The sequence below is a fragment of the Oryzias latipes genome, chromosome 6 (genome assembly GCF_053564925.1).
Source record: "Oryzias latipes strain Hd-rR chromosome 6, Olatipes_Hd-rR_3.1".
Classification (NCBI taxonomy): Eukaryota; Metazoa; Chordata; class Actinopteri; order Beloniformes; family Adrianichthyidae; genus Oryzias; species Oryzias latipes.
The window spans coordinates 16563288-16574723 of NC_136242.1; positions in this window are offsets into that span (position 1 = coordinate 16563288).

The window sequence follows — 11436 nt, forward strand, 5'->3', positions numbered from 1 at the left end:
TGATTTATGATCGCTGCACTTTAGACTTCAGCAGTAAAACCTGTGACTAGGAACACTTCTGGCTTCTGGGTAATGTAGTTATTTTTCAAATGAGTTATATTGTAGTCATAATGTCAGGAAACTACATTATGGCTATAGCTGGTTCTCAATGGATTTGTTTTCCTGCAGACTTGCCACTCTCTCTTCATATTATCAACAAAAGTAAAATGGTTCTAGATTTATATTTTCTTTACTCTAAGATTTTGTGTTGATATGGTTTTTTGTTGTTGCACCTGGCTCTCTGTCCCTTATTCTCAGTTCAAGCCTCCCCCGCTGGCTCTCAGCGCAACCCCACCACCATCACACAGACGCACCCCACGCTCAGCTCAAACACCTATGTATTGACCATTCACGTGCAATTTAAAGAGAAAAAAAAGAAACTGTAATACAAAAATTAAAAAAAAAAGGCTTTGGTCATTCCCATTAAAGATCCGGCTCTAAGAGCTGTTTCATTCAATTGATTGGTTCCCACTCCTGCAAGAATTTGATCTGGTCCCGGGATTAATGGCAGAGAGGTCTCCGAATCCCACGGGAATCCTGCGGAAAACCCGTGACCCATAGGAATCTCGAAAAAATGTCAGCCTCTACTGCCAAGTAGAAGTACTGGAAATGATTGCATGGCCCCCACAGAGATCTGATCTTAACATCATTGAGTGTTTCTGGGATCACATAAAAAGACATATCTGGTTAGTACTAAAAGATTTTTTCAACAACCCACCAACAGAGTTTCTTTAAAAAACTGCAAATGAACATAGAAGAAATGGTCCTGTTTTGAAAGCAAATTGGGTTCACATTGATTTAGAATTCTGTTTTGTGCATTCACTGTATTTTATTGATTATCAATTGCATTTTTGAAACCATTCTTTGTTTACAGAATTTTTTTCACACCTGACAAAAACTTTTGCATAATACTTAATGGAAATGTGCAACTTTGTCCCATTAATCATATTTATAATTCATGGAAGTGTTTTGTTTAAAACACCGTATTTTCACGATCGTAGGGCACACTGGGTTATAGAGCGCAGTCTCAGTTGGGTGATTTTTTTGTTATTTGACACACACAAAAGGCGTACCGGGTTTTAGGGCGCGGGCACGTTAAAACCTACCGGTAAAACATGCATGCTAGTGTGTGTTTAACAAAGGCAGCGGGAGCAAAACTGAGTTGGTTGTGATTTGTTTTTTCTTTTTTAAGTAATAAAACAGCATGCAAAAATACATCAAAGTCCTCATCCTCTGTATCTGAAAGAACATCCAGGCTAAATTTCTATCAAACACACCAGGTTCACTTTCTTCATTGTTAGAGTCCGTCTTGTTGCCATGCTGCTCCTCATGAAATGATGCCAGCTTTTGCAAAAGCTCGAACAACCGGCAGACACAACAAGCAGAAACGTTAGCCCAAGCATCTACATTCCATTCACAAATTGTGCCGTAACTCGCTTGGCGCTGCCTCCCAGACTTAGTGAAAGTGTGTTCGCCATCCGTCATCCATCGCTCCCACGCCATTCGCAACCTTACTTTGAACGCCCCTGTTTACACCGATGTCCAGTTCCTTCGTCAAGCCTCCCAGAATAACAGCTGGCTCCAAGTTAATTTGCTTCACTTGTTTTTTCACAGCATCTGTGGGATGTAAGCACATGGAGTCACAGATTAACAAAGACGGTGACACGTGGAAAAAAAACATCTGGTCTCTTCTTCCATGCCCACACTTCCCTCCCTCCCTCGTTCTTATGCTGTCTTCTCCTACGTTATCATGCCGTCTTCTTCTACGTTCTCTGCCAAAGTCCAACAACACATTAGGCCAGAGGTGGGCACTGAGGGCCGCAGTCCTGCATGTTTTCCAGCATACCCTGCTCTGGCATGTTCTTATTGGCTGGACACACCTGAACCAGGTAATCAGCCATGAGTAGGGCAAGATTATTGGCTGGACACACCTGAACCAGGTAATCAGCCATGAGTAGGGCAAGAGTATCTGGAAATCATGCAGACACACCGGCCCTCGAGGCCTGGAATTGCCCACCCCTGCATTAGGCGCACCGCCTCATAGGGCACCCCCTACATTTAAGACTTTCAAGTGCGCCTTATGGTCGTGAAAATATGGTATGTCAATTATAGTTCTCATCCAAATGTATTTGACATTTACCCATTTCTGTGTTTATTTTCTTGAAAGGTGCATTTGGAATCAGAAGGCCACATTGCTGTGCAGCCCTCTCAATTCTTTATTTGTGAGGAAAATTCTACATCTCTTTTTATTATCCTCAAAAATGAAGACATTGCAGAGCACATTTGTAAGGTAAAGGATGATCCAAGATTCATACAGAAAATGGTACAGATTTTATAACTTGGTTTTTATGTATTTAGGTTCCTCACTTGCTCAAACTGAAGATGTCTCCAGATGTGCAGTTTACCGGAATTGATGAACCAGATGATGTCGTGAATCTAACCTATCAGGAGCTATTTACCCGGGGTGGCTTCTTACTGCTGAACAAATCCGTACTAGAGCCTCTTAGCCTTTGTATGTTCACTCTAAAACCATGGTTTATGTGTATAACTATATGTTTTTGGTTTTTTGATGTTACTCATCCTCTCAACTATGTGAATTTTTAGGCAACATGAAAAAAATATTTCAAATTTTGCAAGAGCTTAGCAGAACAGGGAAATGGAAATGGATGCTCCACTACAAAGACAGCCGTCGTTTGAAAGAAAATGCAAGGTGAGGTTCTATGATAGAAAGATTGCCTACCTAATTTAAAACTGTATGTGTCACATAGCATGTTTTACTTAGAAGCATTTTGACTAAAATCAAAGATTGAATGCTTTTCTTTTTTTTTGGAGCTTTGGCTTGAAAGATGACCACATTTGCATTAATCCATTGGGCCAGTGAAACTATCTCTAGACCCTGCAATATTATAAGATGTTATTTTAGATTCTAAATATACTTCAAAAGGGATAATCTTGGTGTGTCTTTTGCCAACAATGAATGGGTTGCGTTTCTTTGTTTATAAAATAGTTCTAACTACGCTCTTGAGATGCAAATGTAGACAGAGTACACCTTTTCCACCAGGCACCATGCAGGAATTATGGCACACATGATCCTTTCTAATGCGCCTCTCATCTACACAACAGTGAATCTTTAAGAAAGAGATATAAAAAAATGCAAATTTTTTTGAAAGGTTGGCATACTTTATTCAAAGCATTTACCATTTACCAAAAGAAATGATGAGGATGTTTGCTGATGAAAACAAAGGGCATAGAATTCGAGCTTAATCTGTGAGTTAGGCCAAATCCGTATTGTTTCCCTACCCTCGGCTTCTCCCTACCCCTGCATTTATTCCCCCAAGTAGAGAGATATGGGATAAATATAGTGTCATCAAATCTGGACATTACTACTACTCTATGACGTAAATTGTTTAGTTGTTGCAGAAATCAAAGAAGTTAATTTAAGAGGCCTACAGGACTTGGTTTTTAAAGGCAGGATACACTCTAGACCAGGCATGTCCAAAGTCCGGCCCATGGTTTCAAATGCAGCCTGCGTTCAAATTTCCAATGGCCAGCTATCTCCTGTCATAAAATCTTTACTACGTGGCCCCCAACACTTTATTAAAACTGTGTATATGATTTCTTGATTGTGGTTGGCTAAATTACTCAATTATGTGGTTTCATATTCACCATAAAGACACGGTACACCACATCCAAAAGGCTCAAGACTTTGTCAGCTAGGTGCAGCACATCAAAATGGACATTAATGACACAGTAGTCGCCTTTGATGTGACATCCCTTTACATCCATATTCCCACCATGGAAACCGCAAAAAATTGTTGAACAAGGATTTATCCTTCCTCAAAGAATCAAGATGATACCATAATACACTTGTAAAACTTGCTGAACATCTGCCTGAACACCACCTATTTCCATTTTTAAAGGATATTCTAAAGTCAGAAACATGACTGCCCCATGTGTTCCCCATTGAGGCTAATCGGTACACTGTAAAAACTGAATCTTGAGAAAGTAAAAAGATTCTTGATTCAAGTAAAAATATTGTATTTTCTGCCTTGCAAGAAAAATAATCTTAAGAACGTTTTTCAAAAGCAAAAATAATCTTAGATTGAGAAAACATATCTTAATGACTAGAATTCTTTTCTTAAACTAGGAATTCTTGGTAAACCATTTCTCTTACCCCATCGGCAGACTTGTTTTATTTTTTTTATTTAAAGAAAATCTGCCAATGGGGTAAGAATTTTGACTTTTTTTAGGGACCCGTTTTTGCAGTGTATATGGAAGGAGTAGAAAACGGAGCCCTGCCATCCTCTTCTGGAACTATGACCACACATTGGTTCAAATATGTGAATGAGACAGGTTAAAATAAAAATTTCAAGAAGTGGAAGAAGTCCCTCACCACATTAATGCAGTGGACAGATACAGTGAGGTCAATAAGTATTTGATCACCCTGTGATTTAACAAGTTCTCCCACTTAGAAAACATGGAGGGGTCTAAATGTTTCATCATAGGTGCATTTCCACAGTGAGAGACAGAATCTGAAGAAACATTCAGAAATCACGTTGTACGATTTTTTTTTTAAACAATTTATTTGTATATTACTGTGACAAATAAGTATATGATCACTTAATTATCAGATAGATTTCTGACCAGCAAAGACCTGCTGTTCTGCTTTTAAATAGTCCAACTCCACTCTGCTCATGATTCTAAATTAGTGGCACCTGTTTGAGGTCGTTAGCTTGCATAAAGGCACCTGTGCACCCCACAATCAGTCAGAAGTCTAACTACCAACATGGGCAAAACCAAAGAGCTGTCAAAAAACACGAGACAAAATTGTAGACCTTCACAAAGCTGGAAGTGGCTACGGGGAAATTGGCAAGCAGCTAGGGGGGAAGAGAACAACTGTTGGAGCAATTGTCATAAAATGGAAGAGGCTAATGATGACTGACAATGTCCCCTCGGACTGGGGCCCCTCGCAAGCTCTCACCTCGTGGGGTATCGATGATGCTAAGGAAGGTGAAGAATCAGCCCAGGACTACACAGGAGGAGCTGGTCAATGACCTGAAGAGAGCTGGGACCACCATTTCCAAGGCTACTATAAGTAATACATTAAAACGTCATGGTTTAAAATCATGTATCGCACGGAAGGTTCCCCTGCTGAAGTCAGCCCATGTCAAGGCCCGTCTGAAGTTTGCCAATGACCATCTTGATGATCCAGAGGAGTCATGGGAGAAAGTCTTGTGGTCAGATGAGACCAAAATAGAACTTTTTGGTCTTAACTCCATTTGGTGTGTTTGGAGGAGGAAGAAGGAGGAGCATCATCCCAAGAACACCATACCTACAGTGAAGCACAGGGGTGGAAGCATCATGCTCTGGGGGGGGTTTTCTGCACAGTGGACAGGACGACTGCACTGTATTAAGAAGAGGATGAACGGGGCTCTGTATTGTGAGATATTGGACAAAAACCTCCTTACCTCAGTCAGAGCGTTGAAGATGGGTCGTGGCTGGGTCTTTCGGCATGACAATGACCCGAAGCACACAGCCAAGAAAACCAAGGAGTGGCTCCGTAAGAAGCATATCGAGGTTCTGGAGTGGCCTAGCCAGTCTCCAGACCTAAATCCAATAGAGAATCTTTGGAGGGAGCTGAAACTCCGTGTTACTCATCGACAGCCCCGAACCCTGACAGATCTAGAGAAGATCTGTATGGAGGAGTGGGCCAAAATCCCTGCTGCCGTGTGTAGAAACCTAGTGAAGAACTACAGGAACCGTTTGACCTCTGTAATTGTTAACAAAGGCTTCTGTACCAAATATTAAAGTTGTTTAACTTAAGTGATCAAATACTTATTTGTCACAGTAATACACAAATAAATTGTTTTAAAAAATAGTACAACGTGATTTCTGAATGTTTCTCCAGTTTCTGTCTCTCACTGTGGAAATGCACCTATGATGAAAATTTGAGACCCCTCCATGTTTTTAAGTGGGAGAACTTGCTATATCACAGGGTGATCAAATACTTATTGACCTCGTTGTAAATGTAGTCCACTTTGGGACTATGCCAGAGACGATTCCTTTTACCTTTCTTGAACTTCTTTGTACATTTAATTCCACCCCAAGAACAAAACAGAGAGTAGCAGATTGATGTGGTCTATGCTATCTAGTGCACAAATAAAGACATTACTGATGACCCCCCCCCCCCAAGCCACACTAAGACCCCCACCAACTAATAAGCCAAAAGCCAACCTTTCTGTAATACTGGATCATTACCATTTGCATCTGCACACTAGGCACTGGATTCTCAGCACTTTGTATTTTATTTAGGACGTATAGCTCCAACCTTCAAATGGATAATTTCTACAACAAATATAAAGTCGATCAGTAATTCTACTTGGTAGTTTGTCATTCAAGTGATTTTTACTTTTTTTTTGGCACACCTTTGAAATAGTCAATACATCGATAATCTGAATTCCCCATCTATAGTTTGAACTGAAGAAACTATTCAGATGAATCTTTTCTCACCCTGGCTTTTAATTCAGTATGAGTTGATGTTTTTATTGGTTTTATTTATTTATTTTTATTGGTTTTATTTATTTTTATTTAATGTATTGATTTTTATTGATTTTATTCCGTTTTAGTTTGTTGTTTTGTTTTTATTCTGCATTGTTCAGCACTTTGGTCAGCTTCTGCTGTTTTAAAAACGCTTTATAAATAAAGTTGACTTGACTTTAAAGTCCAGTTACCCTAAAGAGAGAAGAATCCTTCTCAGGCATTGAAAGGAGTACCTTAATAATTTTTTCAACCCCACCAGCAGAATCCCTCAAAGTAATGGCTTGTTAAATTAGTGCAGAGAAGTGTACCATCTCCAATACTAAACTACTTTTGGAGGCAGATCAGAGATATACCAAGTTGGACAGCAGTCTTTGTAGTCATTGCTAACATGAAAAATGATTTAAGTGTAGTACCACTTCAAAAAAAAAAAAAAACTTGGAGACACCAGTCACTAAATAAATACATCATCCATTAACATTTGTGAACAACATGTTAAACAACCTGTTGACTTGTACATGGCCTTGTGTTGCCAAAAAGAACACTAGCTCTACCAACTCCCTCTGTTCCTGATAAGTTTTAATTTAAGATCAAAATATTGGTCCTGACAAATTCTTTCTGGCCGTCAGGCCTATTAAAGAAAGTTTCAAAAGAACCTAACGAAGACAACAAGAATTTAGTGTCCCTTATCAAAACAATGGTTACCAGAACTCCACCCTGGAGAGAGGCCCAGAGAAGGGGCTTGTCAGCAGGGATTGGCCACATACCTACAGGGGGTTAGCCTGAAAGAGTTGCACAGGTATGTGTTTCTTTGGACTGACCTCTTGCAGTAGGGGTCAAATATCTTTTGGTGTTTTAAGCTTGTTACTGAAAGGAATTCTTTGCACATGAAATTTGATCTCTCTGCCTGGGAAGGAGCTTGTGCATACAATTATTGACCAAACCTAGTGGGCTTACCTTGAAATTTTAAATCAGTAGGGGCTCAGACGTTTTGACTAAAAGAAACGCCCAGACTAGATGGCAATGACCCTGTAGTGCAAAACACTTCAATTGAAACAATAATCAGTCAATAATCAGTCATGCATAAACCACAAGGCACACATGGTATTATCTAAATGGGCTTTATGCTTAATGCTTTAATGCTTTAGTGATTTATAAAATAAAACAGTCCATGAGGAAACTCGCTAACTTCACAAACTTGAAATATTTTCATTAAAAAATATTTTTGCTGTGGTACAATGATATCTATACATCATTTTACCACAGTACATTAAATGTCTGCATCTGTAAAAAACATGTGTAAAGAAAATGCGCTTTTCAAAAATAAAATGTTTTTTAAAATACCTAACAGATTTGAACATAATTTAACGCTGTAAAAATGTTTTACACACACTTCGTTTTGTCTTTGTTACATTTTATTCTGTTTGTCTATAACCAACAGATTACTGGATTTATTTAGATTTTTTATTTCTTTTAGAACACGTTTTTTATACAGAACATGAAATGTTGTGATAAATTGTATTTTTGGCATTGACATCTGTTTCTTATTTTACCGCCTTTTTTAAATATTATATTTGTGTTTTCCATTTCCAGGTTGAGTAATGAGGCAAATGATATGAAGAAACACCTGTTCTGGGGTCTAGATGCTGGAATCCTGGAGGTCCTGCCCTACCATGAGTGTGACCTTATGTCCAAAGATACACCCGACTATCTCAAGTGTTTGCTAAATCTCCAAGTCCAGAATATAGCCTATCGTTTTTCTGTTTTCATAACTGGTGAGACACTGTTCTACTTGCATATATGTGTTCGTCAGCAAGTTTCTTTATACTGTAGATATTCTCTCCAGCTCCTTTCTTTAAATGGTTTATAGTCATTTATAGTCTGCAGAAATTATCCATACAGCATTAAAAGAGCATGCATAGTTAGGATGAACAACTAAAGGGCAGAATGGCTTTCAGACATTCAAAAATAAAATGTTTTTTTAAAGTACCAAACAGATTTGAAGATAATTTAATGCTTTAAAAATGTTTTACACACACTTTATTTTTGTCTTTGTTACATTTTTGGGAATTGTGTCCCAAGTTACAGATACTAGTTGTATTTTGACACTTTTTTCTGTTATTAGACCATGTTTACAGTATGTTGGAAATGTTGAATTATTGTGGCAAAACCTGATGGAATATTTTCACAATTTCACTTACCTCTCAGCTCATTTAGCAAAAAAGAGAAAAAATATATATGTCAAACGTTACAGCAGGTAACCCAAACAGAAGTCCTGCTTTTAAAAATATTTTTTTGCAATGCATATTTTAGCCCTGTAAAAATGTTTCATTCATGTTTTGTTTGTTTTTCACAGATGAAGAAGAAGGTGCCTTTGAGAAAAACGGAATCTTGACGATGACTCTGAACACTTTCCTGACAAAGTTTTCCAGTGACAGTTTTTAAATTCAGAAGTGTCAAACTGACAAAAGTTTGACTAAAATGACCAAGCAACAGTTATAAGCATAGTTGTGGAGTGAATTTATTCACCAGAAATGGTTTCATTTTTAGTAATGTTTCATTTTATTCAAATGTAATTCTTGTAGATTGTTTTATTGTAGATTTCTTTTTTCTAAATGCAATGTCTATTTATCGCAAACCTGTAGTTAATTGATAGTGTGGCAAATCTGCCAATATGCTGGCAGCTGTGATGTTTTAATTAAATTGTTTTATGTATAAATTGTAAATTGTATGGTAAGCATTCTTAAGTGATAACAGATTTTACTTAGAATTTTAACGTTTACACCTGGTTCTAGTGTCATTTTAACAAATGCTCAGTATTGTATATGCAGCTATCTAAGGTTATTTGTACAGTTCAATGGCTTCAAATAAATCTGTTACTAAAAGAAATAATTCTCCCTGAATTAAGTTACTTTTTATTGTTTATGACTAGTGTTGTTGTGTAAAGAAGTTAGAGACTTCATTAGAAGAGGTCCACAATCTGGAGGTGGACTTACCGTAATCAATCATCAGGTTCTGTGCTCTAATACAAAATTATGTTCAATACATATTTAAATTCATCATTGGACCAGGGTGTGTATTTGGTTTATGTTTCAGCTGTAAAATAGTGTTATTTTAGTACAATTAGGGTTTAAAAATGCATATAGGAAAGGGAAACAAGGTGTGTATGTCTCTTACAGGCCAAGATTCTGTTTGCCAGTTTTCAGGGCATTCACTGTGTTTTCAGATTTTCTCTCTTAAGGTTTAGTCAAATCGTCCAACAAGTGTTGCATTTAAAAACTATGAAAGTAAAGGAACCTGCATTGTTTTAGAAAGAATACAAGATATACAGTGGAAAAAATATGTATTCGATCCCTTGCTGGTTTTGTAGGTTTGCCCACTTAAAAATAAATTGTCATCCTAATGGTTGGTTCATTTGAACAGTGAGATAGAAAACAAGAAATCCACTTTAAAGAATTTATATATATTTATTTGCATTTCATCCCATAGTAACAATTAAAAGTTTTGGTTTACATCATAGACACATTTACACTGATCAGTTAGACTTCTTCTGTGGTTTATTGGTGGTTGGCAAACAGCTTTTTGGCGCATTACCACTACCAGCCAGTCTAGAGTGTGGATCAGGATGGTTTTTTTCCACCCCAACTGTTTCTCGACCCTCCCTTAGTGCCACCTAAATTCTCCATAACAACTTTGTTTCCTTGAGAAAGAAAATTCAATAAGCACTTATGTTACGAAGCACACTGTGTCTAGATAGACTCTATCAATCTGTGACCTGAAATGAAGATACATGTTTGAGCTTATCACCTGTTGAAAAGACACCTGTCCACAGAATCAGTCACACACCAAACTCTCTAACATGGGAACAACTAAAGAGCTTTCTCTGGATTTTAGGGAGAAGATTGTAGACCTGCTCAAAACCGGAATTGACTACAAAACCATCAACATTTCCATCAATGGACTGGGGCTCCAAACAAGATCTCACCTGGTGTGGTTTTGATGATCTTGAGAACAGCGAGAAATATACCTAAAACAACACGGCAGGACTTACTTGATGATCTCAAAGCAGCTGGAACCACAGTCCCCAAAAACATTGGTAATACTTTACAGTACAAGGATTTGACATATTGCAGTGCTCGCAAAGTCCCACTGCTTAAAAAGGCACATGTGCAGGCCCGCCTGAAGTTTGCCAATGAACACATTCATGATTTAGAAAGTGATTGGGAAAAGGTGCTGTGGTCAGATCAAAACAAGATTGAGGCCTTTGACATCAACTCAACCCTTGGTGTTTGGAGGAAGAGAAATGCAGCCTGTGACCACAGGAACACAAACCACACTGTCAAGCATGGAGGTGGGAACATCATGCTTTGGGGGTGTTAATCAGGACAGGGCACAGGGCTACTTCACAGTGTGGATGGGAGGATGAACAGAGCCACGTTCCTTCAAATCCTGAGTGAGAAACTCCTTCTCTCCTTAAGCCAGGAGGCTTAAAATGGGTCGTGCATGGGTCTTCCAACAGGATCATGACCCAAAACAAACAGCCAAGACAACCAAGGAATGGCTAAAGAGGCATATCAAGGTCATGGCGTGGCCCAGCCAGTCTCTGGACCTCAATCCAAAAGAAACCATATGGAGAGAGATGAGTCAGGGTTGCCAAGCTACAGCCACCAAAGATGTAATTTACAAAGAAGAGTGGACCAAAATTTCTCCTGATATGTGCAGAAACCTGATCAACTGAAAGAACTGCCAGACTTCTGTGATTTTTATTAGGGATTTTGCCACAAAAGCACTAAGTCTGTCTGGAAAAAGGGTTCTAATTTCCCTCAATGAAATGCAAATAAATTAATATAAATTCTTTAC